The sequence below is a fragment of the Heptranchias perlo genome, chromosome 8 (assembly GCF_035084215.1).
Source record: "Heptranchias perlo isolate sHepPer1 chromosome 8, sHepPer1.hap1, whole genome shotgun sequence".
Lineage (NCBI taxonomy): Eukaryota > Metazoa > Chordata > Chondrichthyes > Hexanchiformes > Hexanchidae > Heptranchias > Heptranchias perlo.
In genome coordinates this window covers 79,219,744-79,232,151 of record NC_090332.1, presented here as the reverse complement: position 1 = coordinate 79,232,151, position 12,408 = coordinate 79,219,744, and the positions used below count along the sequence as shown (strand labels likewise).

Here is a 12,408-nt window from a genome sequence, read left to right as displayed (position 1 = left end):
GCAATTGGTTGCTGATTGGTAGCTATTTCCTAGCTGTTTAGTAAAAGTGACGATTGGTTAGTTTTGAAGGTGGTGGTTGGTTGGTTTTGTGGTTGTTGCTGCTTGTTGATTGGAGCTTTCCTACCATCTTGGTGCATTTTCCCACGGACCGCAAACATATTCGAGATACAAGACATACACTTAGATAATACAATTAACTGTATAAACATGTAAATCTCAGTCATATAGCTATAGTTAAGGGCTTTTTCTGTAAATAGATTTAACTTTTGTTATGCAGTTTCCACAAGCTGACTGAGTCTCTCACAAACTGAAACCCGTGCCCTTATGTGTGCCTTGAGTAGGATAGTGTGCCATGGGTCTAACAATTACCTCTTAAATACTGTACACCACACTATAGATCACATAAGATGCCTATCACATTCTCCTGTCTACTCCAAAACACTATCAAATATTATTTTCAGGTTAAAACTGAAGGATTTCTTTACAAGTAAGATAATATTTGGAGCAGTAAGACACAGCGAGAAACTAGCAGTGTAATGCTTAAAAACAATAAAGATAGCATCAATTCACTTGGGATTAAAATATCCTCTTTAGGACATATTTCTTGTAGGTGAATGTCTTTCACAGATTTCCTGATACAACATAATACATATGCAACACAAGTCCTGTGGTGACCTTTTTTCCTGAGAGCAATGAAATGAATTAAAGATATTGGCCCAGAATTTGCTGGAGCGGAGCATCTTGCAGCGTGTGCCATGAGTTGGATTTTTTTTCCTCACCCTTCAGCTCCAATTATTTTGGCGCTGCAAGTTGCTGGAAGTGCTAGCTGATAATGGTTAATGGTGCAAGGTCAACGGGGCATCTGGGACCTTGGTGAATGACGGGACCAATAGTTTATCTCCCTAACCAATTAAATTTAAGGGTAAAGAAAGAAACAGAGTGAAAGATGGAGAAGGAAATAGAGTGAATTAGAGTCAAATTTAAAAAACCTTCAGGAACAATTTACTACCTGCAGGAGTGAGACACCACAGTTTCAATTGTTCCCTTTCTGAGCATCCAGGATTGAGTGGCATGTCAGGACCATAAATCACCCCATTAACAGGGTCCTTACACTGTAAAATAGCAGCCCTAACTTTCTGTGGTGTGTTTAATTTGTATTTACAGCGCAAATCCAGCAATTTCTCGACACTCAAGGGGAGGTTGATGGTGAGCTCCCATTTTCGCGAGGTTAACAGCGGAGCGGCGCAAATCGTCCAGCAATTTGTGACGATTCATAACTCACGACATATCTAATAACAACACGTGCCGTGAACTCGACGTTATTTTTCCAGCAAATTCTGGACCAATAAAAATCAAAAATGTCCATTGCAACAACCTCGGCACCAAGGTTACAGGTTCTGCTAGCAATTATCCTTCTGACTAATGTGCCAATACAGCCATTTTTTCCCTTGCCCTCCTTTCCTGAAGGTGTTGACTCCTTGCTTGGGATGGTTCTATAAGGGCTTGGCTCCTTCTGGGACCCCGCCCAACTGATCAACTTTCACGTGTGAGGCTTGGCAGTATCAGTAGACCATCAGTTCACAGGAGGCATTATTATCAGAGCTTAACCCTATTCTTCCCCCAATGCTTATCAAAGTAGATTTAGGAAGTGATAGTGTACTCAGTTTATCAAGTACAATATATTTAATAGAATGAAGTTGATAGCAGGAAATTACCTTCCCCAAATTTCTCTCCTGATTACCTCAGTGTACTGTAGGAAAACAAATTTATTTCAAGGTCAGGATTCACATTACTTTCCTATGGACCAAGATAATGCTTTATCCTGGAGTTGTGAAGTTTTGCCATACAATAAAGCCACATTTTACTTATACTTTAGCTTGTATTCTGGGAGACCAGTATCCATGAGCTGACCCCTGGTGATTATTTGGTAAGTTCATTTCCTTTATTCCAGTGGCTGAATCATAGACCCAGTATGAACAAGGTCTCCAATTCTGTCCCCAATAAAAGGGAACCAGATTTACAGATGTAAACGTCGGAACTGGCTCCCAGATGTCATTTTCTCAGAATCTGACCTAAACAAACTCCAGAAAAAAGTTGCTTAAATTTGCATCAGGGAAACTTCATATTGCCACAGTTGATTTTATATGTAAGTCCCAAAAAAAAACAAATTGGATGTTGCAATGTAAAACTCCAAATGAATATATAGATGTAGCAGGCGGTGCTGGGGTGTGGCCATTATGGGAAGGTAGTCTTGGCATGTGGGAGCGCTGGAACAAGGTAATAGGATATGGAAGCTTTGGCAAGGAAGGAACTCTTATGTTGGAGTTTTGGAAGGAGGCCCTTGGGTGTGGGAATATTGGGAGTGGTATTTCAGGATTACGGTAGTAATGGGAGGGTGGTATTGGGGTCTCCGAGAGCTGTGAGGTGCATCCAAGGGTCTTGCAGCATTGAGAGGGGGTTCTGGGATCGAGAAGCAATGGGAATGGGGATTCAGGGTCCTGGGTATGCATGAGTAGTCCTGGGATATGGAAGCAATGGAAAGGGGTATCAGTCTGGAAATACAGAGAGTGTTGTCTTGGAATTCGAGGCACACTGGGATAATGATTTGCAAGTAGTGGGAGATGATTTCACGGCCTGGGAAAAGTAGGAGGGTGGATGGTGGGGTTTGGGAGTAGTGGAAGGAGTCCTGGGGTCTGAGGCAATAGGTAGAAGATCTCAGGATCTTTGAGCAGGGAATTTCGAGGTCTAGGAGTAGCGTGTTGTGATGTGGCAATGCTGGAATTGGGGTTCCAGGTTGTGACTGTGCTGCTGGACCTGGAAGTACTGGGATGGGAGTTTTGAGATGTGGTCGTACTGGTGAGATTGGAGAGTAGGAGCATTAGAAGCAGGGGGAGGGTCATGGGATGTGGGAGAACATCAGGATGTGAGGGTCTGGGAGAAATGTGAGGAGGTCCTTGTGTTTGGTAGCACTGGGATGGAGGTACCAGGATATGGTAGGACTGGGAAGGCAGAACCATGGGGTAAGAAAAGGGAGAGACCTGGGATGTGGGAACAGGGGAATTTGGGTGGTATGGTGTGGGAGTACTGAGGAGGCAGCTTGGTGGGTACCACAGCACTAGGAAGAGCATCCTGGAGATATGGAAAAGTGGGAAGTGGATTCCAGGCTGCCACTGAGAAAAGCTTGGTAATAAGGGTTTCATTTGGGATTGGTTGGCAGTGGCAAATGTGATAAAGGCACAGGTGCTTGGGAAGCGGATGCAGCAAAATGTGGCAAGAATGGCGAGAGTCATGGGCAGTGGCAAGGTGGAGGGCCGGGGGGGAGGGGAGGCATGGGCACCTGGTGTAGGGGAGGGATCAGACAGGTGAGGTGCTCAGAGAGTGTGGTGGAAAAAGCCTGTATTATTTAAATGGCAGAATGCTTACATATGCATTACTTGCTGTTTAAAATTTGGAGGGTTGCCAGCTAGCCACAGAAAAACTTTTAGAAGTGCTTAACCAACTTAAAGCTGTTTCCCATTTACCACCACGTACATGGCTTTTTTTTCTATACAGGCAGGATTCTCTAGCTAGGAAACCCTGTTAATATTTCTTAAAACGGCCTGGCTCAGGGACTGTAGCTTTTAGTCTCAGTGGTGCTAGCTGCAGAGATGGTCCCATGTGCGCTCGGGGACACAGTGAGGGCTGGTGGTAGATGGAGCCAGGAAAAGGCGAGAGGCCAAATAGGGGGAGAGGCGGAAACAGCATGGTGTCACTTACCTTGGGGATGGAAGTTAGGAAGATTCACTCGGAGGTAATAATACAGTAAGTATAGCTAGTTATAGTTTAGACATGACAGGGAGGCATGACGAATATCATAAGAGGAAGAACTACTCAAGGGTAAACAGGAAGTTTGTGTGTATACACAAGACCTTTAATATATTATAGATAGATGATATAGATGTAGTTTAGAGCAATCATAATACAAGCATACAACTGCTTGGCAAAATAGTTATTTATAACTATGTACGGGTCCATCTCTGTAGAGTCAACCAAATTTCAGGTGTATATGTTCCTCAACAATGGTAGGTAAATGCTCAAAAGTGAAACAGTTACAATAGTTTCATCCATGGAAAAATACACCATATTGTCTAAGACAAATTAAACTTAACTTCATACCTCCTAAGGGTAGATTTACATTTCTTCCCTCCACTCTGATCATGAAGGCAGTTACTCTTCATTGCTTCCATGGGTACCAAGCATCCTCCTGCGGCTCGCTGAAGTGGCTATTTTCCATGTGAGAGCCTTGACAACAAGTGCTGGCAGGCCATATGGCTGCAAGGAGCATTACAACTGAGCCCAATCCAGTTCTTATGCAATGTCAACACATAGGCAGCTCCAGCAGGGATTGTAGGCTAGCAATCAGGAGCGAGAACCCCAAGTGATTTTCTGCTCCCTAATCCAGAGGTGCTGAAAACGATTGTATCCAATTCCCAGCTCAGATCGACTAACTCAGCACAAATTAGGTATCAAAGTTTGAACTTTCCTCGGCTGCATGACTCAGCTACTCACTGGATGAACTCACTGGTCTTTGCGGAGCTGATAGATTTAATATTTTTTATATAAATGGAAATATGGATAGACTGCCTTTAACTCATGCAATGTGGTTGATTCTTAACTGCCCTCAGAAATGGCCTAGCAAGCCACTCAGTTGTACAATTCGGCTACAAAAGTCATAAAAGAATAAAACCGGACAGACCACCCAGCATTGGTCCACTAAGCACCGGACATGACAAAGGCAAAGGCAAAGACAAACCAAGCCCAGTAGACCCTGCAAAGTCCTCCTCACGATCATCTGGGGACTTGTGCCAAAATTGAGAGAGCTGTCCCACAGACTAGTCAAGCAACAGCCTGACATAGCCACACTCACAGAATCATACCTTTCAGCCAACGTCCCAGACTCTTCCATCACCATCCCTGGGTATGTCCTGTCCCACCGGCAGGACAGACTCACCAGAGGTGGCAGCACAGTGGTATACAGTCAGGAGGGAGTGGCCCTGGGAATCCTCAACAGTGACTCCGGGCCCTATGAAGTCTCATGGCATCAGGTCAAACGTGGGCAAGGAAACCTCCTACTGATTACCACCTACCGCCCTCCCTCAGCTGATGAATCAGTCCTCCTCCATGTTGAGCACTACTTGGAGGAAGCACTGAGGGTAGCAAGGGCACAGAATGTATTCTGGGTGGGGGACTTCAATGTCCATCACCAAGAGTGGCTCGGTAACACAACTACTGACCGAGCTGGCCGAGTCCTGAAGGACACAGATGCCAGACTGGGCTTGTGGCAGGTGATGAGAGAACCAACACGAGGGAAAAACCTACTTGACCTTGTCCTCACCAATCTACCTGTCGCAGCTGCATCTGTCCATGACAGTATTGGTAGGAGTGACCAGCCCAAAGTCCTTGTGGAGACAAAGACCCGTCTTCACACTGAGGGCACTGTTGTGTGGCAATACCACCGTGCTAAAAGGGATAGATTCAGAACAGATCTAGCAGCTCAAAACTGGGCATCCATGAGGCGCTGTGGGCTATCAGCAGCAGCAGAATTGTATTCCACCACAACCTGTAACCTCATGGCCCGGCATATCCCTCACTCTACTATTAGCAACAAGCCAGGGGATCAACTCTGGTTCAATGAGAAGTGTAGAAGAGCACACCAGGAGCAGCTCCAGGCGTACCTAAAAGTGAGGTGCCAACCTGGCGAAACTATAACACAGGACTACACGCATGCTAAACAGCAGATGCAGCATGCTATAGACAGTGCCAAGCAATCCCACAACCAATGGATAAGATCAAAGCTCTGCAGTCCTGTCAACATCCAGTCATGAATGGTGATGGACAATTAAACAACTAACGGAGGACGAGGCTCTGTTAACATCCTCATCCTCAATGATGGCAGAGCCAAGTACGAGTGTAAAAGACAAAGCTGAAGCATTTGAAACCACCTTCAGCCAGAATTGCCGAGTGGATGATTCATCTTGGCCTCCTCCCAAGATCCCCACCATCACAGAAGCTAATCTTTAGCCAATTCGATTCACTCCACGTGATATCAAGAAACAGCCGAGTGCACTGGATACAACAAAGGCTATGGGCTCCGACAACATCCCAGTTGGAGTGCTGAAAACTTGTGCTCCAGAACTAGCCGCGCCTCTTGCCAAGCTGTTCCAGTACAGATAAAACACTGGCATCTACCCGACAGAGTGGAAAATTGCCCAGGTATGTCCTGTCCACAAAAAGCAGGACAAATCCAATCCAGCCAATTACCGTCCCATCATTCTACTCTCAATCATCAGCAATGTGATTGAACGTGTTGTCGACAGTGCTATCAAGCGGCACTTACTCACCAATAACCTGCTCACCCATGCTCGGTTTGGGTTCCGCCAGGACCACTTGGCTCCAGACCTCATTACAGCCTTGGTTCAAACATGGACAAAACAGCTGAATTCCAGAGGTGAGCTGAGAGTGACAGCCCTTGACATCAAGGCAGCATTTGACCGAGTATGACATCAAGAAGCCCTAGTAAAATTGAAGTCAATGGGAATCAGGGGGAAAACTCTCCAGTGGCTGGAGTCATACCTAGCACAAAGGAAGATGGTAGTGGTTGTTGGAGGCCAATCATCTCAGCCCCAGGACATCGCTGCAGGAGTTCCTCAAGGCAGTGTCCTAGGCCCAACCATCTTCAGCTGCTTCATCAATGACCTTCCCTCCACCATAAGATCAGAAGTGGGGACGTTCGCTGATGATTGCACAGTGTTCAGTTCCATTCGCAACCCCTCAAATAATGAAGCAGTCCGTGCCCGCATGCAGCAAGATCTGGACAACATACAAGCTTGGGCTGATAAGTGGCAAGTAACATTCGTGCCAGACAAGTGCCAGGCAATAACCATCCAGAAGCTCAACACCATCCAGGACAAAGCAACCCGTTTGATTGGCACTCCATAAACCACCTTAAACTTTCATTCCCTTCACCACCGGTGCACTATGGCTGCAGTGTGTACCATCTACAAGATGCACTGCGTACCATCTACAAGATGCACTGCAGCAACTCGCCAAGGCTTCTTCAACAGCACCTCCCAAACCCGCGACCTCTACCACCTGGAAGGACAAGGGCAGCAGGCGCATGGGAACACCACCACCTGCACGTCCCCCTCCAAGTCACACACCATCATGATTTGGAAATATATCGCCGTTCCTTCATCATCGCTGGGTCAAAATCCTGGAACTCCCTACCTAACAGCACTGTGGGAGTACCTTCACCACACGGACTGCAGCGGTTCAAGAAGGCGGCTCACCACCACCTTCTCAAGGGCATTTAGGGATGGGCAATAAATGCTGGCCTTGCCAGCGACGCCCACATCCCATGGAATGAATAAAAAAAAATTCATCTATCACTCTCAATGTCTATTGAAACTGCTGTGCTTATTCTTAAACCACACAATTTCAGGGAAATAGTGTGGCTTCAATTGAGCAGGAATGGAGAGATGCAGATCTTTGTCAAGGCAGATCGAATATGATGTACTTAACAAATCTGCAGATATTTCTTACCATTTTTAGTTATTTATTTTTTTTAAAAAAGAGCATTAAACATACAATTTAATCTTACATGCCATGAATAGTGATTATAGAAATTACTGTCGACAATTTTAGTGGATGGATGCTTATGACATTTGTCTCACTGCTATTTTAATGTAGATTTTATTCCATTTGTCTTAGATGGATTAACATTTCTGCCAAAACAGCAAATGAAAAATGTCATACAAACACATTAAGTATTCACTAGCCAGCATCACAAACACTAATTAATAGGCTTATATTATTAACAAGTAACAATATTGCAAGATTGCCTCTTAAGCTAAACTGTTAAACTGGTAGCACTCCCGCCTCTAAGGTAGAAGGTTGTGGGTTCAAGTCCCACTCTAGAGACTTGAGCTCTAGGCTGACACTGCAGTACTGTGCTGAGGGAGTGCTGCACTGTTGGAGGTGTTGTCTTTTGGATGAGATGTTAAACTGAGGCACCGTCTACTCTCTCAGGAGGATGTAAAAGATCCCACAACACTATTCTGAAGGAGAGTAGGGGAGTTCTCCCAATATTTATCCTGGCCAATATTTATCCCTCAATCAACATCACTAAAAACAGATTATCTGGTCGTTATCACATTGCTGTTTGTGGGACCTTGCTGTGCGCAAATTGGCTGCTGCGTTTCCTACATTACAACAGTGACTACATTTCAACAGTACTTCATTGGCTGTAAAGCACTTTGGAAGTTCCTGAAGTTGTAAAAGGTGCTATAGAAATGCAAGTCTTTCTTTTCTTTCTTTTAAACAATTTTACAGTAATTTTCACAAATTACCTTGGCCAATAGAATGTTTTCTTGCAAAGGCAGCAACAGGTGAATAAAATATTATACAAAAAAGGACTACTATTTAAGAGTGATCCAAATGGTCATCGTGAGCAATGTCAGTAAAGCTACTAGAAAGTTCCTTAAACAGTCAAGATCTTCAAAATGCTACAATTCAGCTGTTACATTCCTCCCTGCATTTAACTTTTCAGACCTTTCTGTCAAACCTTTGCATTGTGTGGTCGCCCAGTAACCCTACTGAGAGCAGCTGTATACACTCATTTGTGGCTCACCAGGAAGTCAATGGAGTCTGGACATAAAATACTGTAGCTGCACAATACCTGGTTTCACTACAAACTTTTGCTTAAAGTGTGAAACTTGCCAGCTGCCTTTTACCCCAACAGTCTAATCAACGAAACCCTTCAGAAATAGAAACAGTATTTTCATGAATAGGACTAGTTGTCAGACATGTACTTTACAATTGTCAACAGAACACAAAAAAGAGAGAATGAATTCTTTCAGAGACCTTGGATGACTATTATTGACTTACAAAGAGGTCCCATGTTTAATGATGCTGTATTAAAGTTTACATGTAAATGAAGTATACTGAATGGAAAGCTATAAGAAGCACAAGTGGGGTTGAGCTAATAATTCATAAGGGATGAAGTCAAGACTGGCATATATAGATTGTGCCTATGAATATAAAATAAGCCTTATTTAACAGTTTACAGTAAGTATTCAATTTATATGCGTTCTTTTAAAATCACAATTTAAAAAACATTACTTTTCCAAAGCACAAATAATACTCGGTGATTAACATGATACGGTTAGTCTGCTGAGCTCTCATATGCTGCACAGAGAAGATTAGGGTGAGGAACTGCTGCTTTCTGCAGGGAGGGTTTGGTTGCTGCTGTATTCTGTTTGAATGGCCATTACCGACCTCCAATGGGCTTGCTGCTCTGCATAAAATGGGGTTGGTCGCTTTCACTGTCGGGCCAGACAGCTGCTTTCAGCAATGGCACAACCAGTGCCTGAAGACTGCTTACCTCATAGATACAAGATCTTGTTAAGATGAACAGGATCAATTTAGATTATGATAAGGAGACTGAAATTTTATGATTTATCAGACTCCTTTTAGCTTGAAGGCATGTATCTAGGTGAGACTTTTAAAAAAGAAAATTTCTGTGAAATTATTTTTAGGATTCTCCTGTTAATTGCAGAATTAGTATTTCAAAAAATTGCTAAACAATAGGTTTTGTCTTATTTTTCATCTTTGCAACAATGGATATTTTCAGTTTTATAGAAACTGATACTTAAGTAACATAGAAATGATTTGGGAATTGTGTTGGCAGGGTTGAAAAGTGGATGACTGGTTACCAAGACAGTGTATAAAAGATAGTAAGGTAAATTCACCCACGCATGTTCCCAGAAAGGAAGCCACACTTGAAGGCAGCGTGGGTGGGAGACACAGCTACAACATTGTAGCCCCATTTCTGACCCATACACCCTTTGAGCGCAGCGTCCTGCTGGGAGTGCTTAATTTACCCTCATGTATACTGCCATGACAACCAGGCCCTTTTGAAGTATTCAGTTCAGACTAGAATTGGTACAGTCAGTTTAGAATATAGCATATAGTTTACCCATCTCGAAAGAGTTAAATAAGAAACTTGAGGAATGGGGATGGCAACAATGTAACAGCAGTCATAAGTTTGAAATATAATTCTAAAAACATATGATTGGGGAATAAATGAATCCAGGATTAGCAGGAAAATTATAACCTTGAAGCCAGCTAAAGATTTGTTCTGATTTGTCTATACTGATTGTAGTTGAGATTTGATCTTAATCATGCAAGGTTATATTTTAAGTGCATACAATACAAGAATAAAACAAAAAAAGAATAAATTTGTGCAGTGCTGATTTTTCCCACTAGATGTCACAGGTACATGTCAGTGCTGTGGAGAGTCCACTGGAAATATTTAACAGCAGTGAAAAATTACTGCCCATACCATATTTGGAGTTTTAAAAAAAAGTTGAATGAAGTATCATTGAAGAGAATCTTCAGTTCACTGAATTGCTTCATAGTTTTAAAAATTACAAAGGAAGAAGATATCTTTTTTAAAAGTCTCCCTTAATATATACTTAACAGTATCTCTCAGCCATTCCTTGTCTTATTTTATGCTTTAGACCTGCTTACCAGCGCCATTTTGGGCGCAGGCATTTTGTGTAGGAATCACTTGCAGTGACACCATAAAATGCGACAATGGATTTTGGGCAGGGCTCCTCATTCACGCTGTCACTGGAGTTCAGCTTTACAATGTCATTGCAGGAGTGCTACATACAACCTCTACTTAAGGCATTGGTAAATTCAGAGCTATGGGGGTAAATTTTAACTCCACGAACAGGTGGGTTGGGGGCGGGTGGGAAGGTAAAAATTGTAAAAAAAGTAAAACCTGACCCCAACCCACCCACTTCCGGTTTTAACAGAGGTGGGTCGAGGGACCGTCGACCAATCTGTTCTCAGGAGGCAGATCAGTCAGTAAAATCTTTTAAGACGACTGCGATCCTCCATTTTAATAGGTTTTTTATTTTTAACTCCAGGGGGCTGGGATTCCCGGGCCTCCAGATTCATGTAAGAGGAGGCGCGAAGGACCAGATCAACAGGTAAGTGCCTTCATTGCACTGGTTGTGAGCCAGGAGAAGCAGGAGTGTTTCCTCCAGGCCCAACAAGCCTACCTGCTGTAATCCCACACACGCGATTGGCCACCCTCCCCCACCGGATGACCAACCCCCCACCCCGATCTAATACTTACCTGCTGGCATCCGCCCCCTGGCTGCTCTCCTGTCTGACTGGCAGACAGCCTGTCAATCTGGCTGGCTGTCGGGCAGGAAACCTACTGAAAAAAACTGAATGACATCCTTACGTCCAAATCATAAGGACTTCCGGGAAATTCATACTTACGGGTTTCCCGTCAGGAAATCCTCCCCTCCCAGCTCTCTTATTGGCTCCCCATTAAGATTTACCCCGTGATCTTTTATAACATTTAACACAGAGGCAGTTCAGTAGAGTTTGCTTACCCTTTAAAGCTGAACGTCACTCTGATGTGACGTGCTCTCAGTGTGACATATAATCTACATAAAAGCTTTTGGGATTTTTCAGTTGAGTCAGCCAAATACCCAAGGCACCACCTCACACTAAAAATATAAACATTGTCAAAGGTGGCAAGCTGTGCCTGTCACATGTACTGCACAGTAGGGTGCCTGTATAATCTCAGGAGATTGAAGGAGCTGTTTTCTCTTTCCCTGATTCTCCAGTGAAAGGATAGGTTGTGCTAGTATTGGCAAGCTGCTTTCTGACCTCTGCTGGTGCAAATATCTGCTCCTAAGAGAGAAATATTTGGGTATTTCTTGCTAAAAGGTCTTATGGAAGGTGCGTTGTACACTGAAAGTACTTCCTTCCCCATCTAGGAACATAGGAACAGCAGTCGGCCATTTGGCCCCTCGAGCCTGTTTCGCCATTCAATGAGATCATAGCTGATCTGTGACCTAATTCCATATATCCACCTTAGCCCCATATCCCTTAAATCTATCAATGTCAGATTTAAAATTAACAATTGAGCTAGCATCAACTGCCGTTCTCGGAAGAGAGTTCCAAACTTCTACCACCCTTTGCATGTAGAACTGTTTCCTAATTTCACTCCTGAAAGTCCTGGCTCTAATTTTTAGGCTATATCCCATGGTCCTAGACTTCCCAATCAGTGGAATAGTTTCTCTCTATCTACCCTATCAGTTCCCCTTAATATTTTGATAACTTCAATCAAATCACCCTTTAATCTTCTAAATTCCAAGCAATATTCAAGCTTCCATATTGTTTTGGCACAATTTATCTGAGTGGAGGAGATATGTGCATCAGGTAACAAAGCACTCCGGAATGGTAGTGTGGAAAGCATAGTACAGAATTTATTCTTAATTACCATGGACAGCTAATGACCCGTAAGGATAAATATGGATTTGATATAAACTTTTGTCTATGGAA

The 12,408-nt window shown here is 43.5% G+C and overlaps 1 protein-coding gene across 2 annotated transcripts in view; it reads right to left on the bottom strand.

Annotated features, from left to right (window-relative positions):
• kiz (kizuna centrosomal protein) overlaps positions 1–12,408 on the bottom strand; it is a 184,341-nt gene that overhangs the window by 42,520 nt on the left and 129,413 nt on the right. The window lies entirely within an intron of this gene.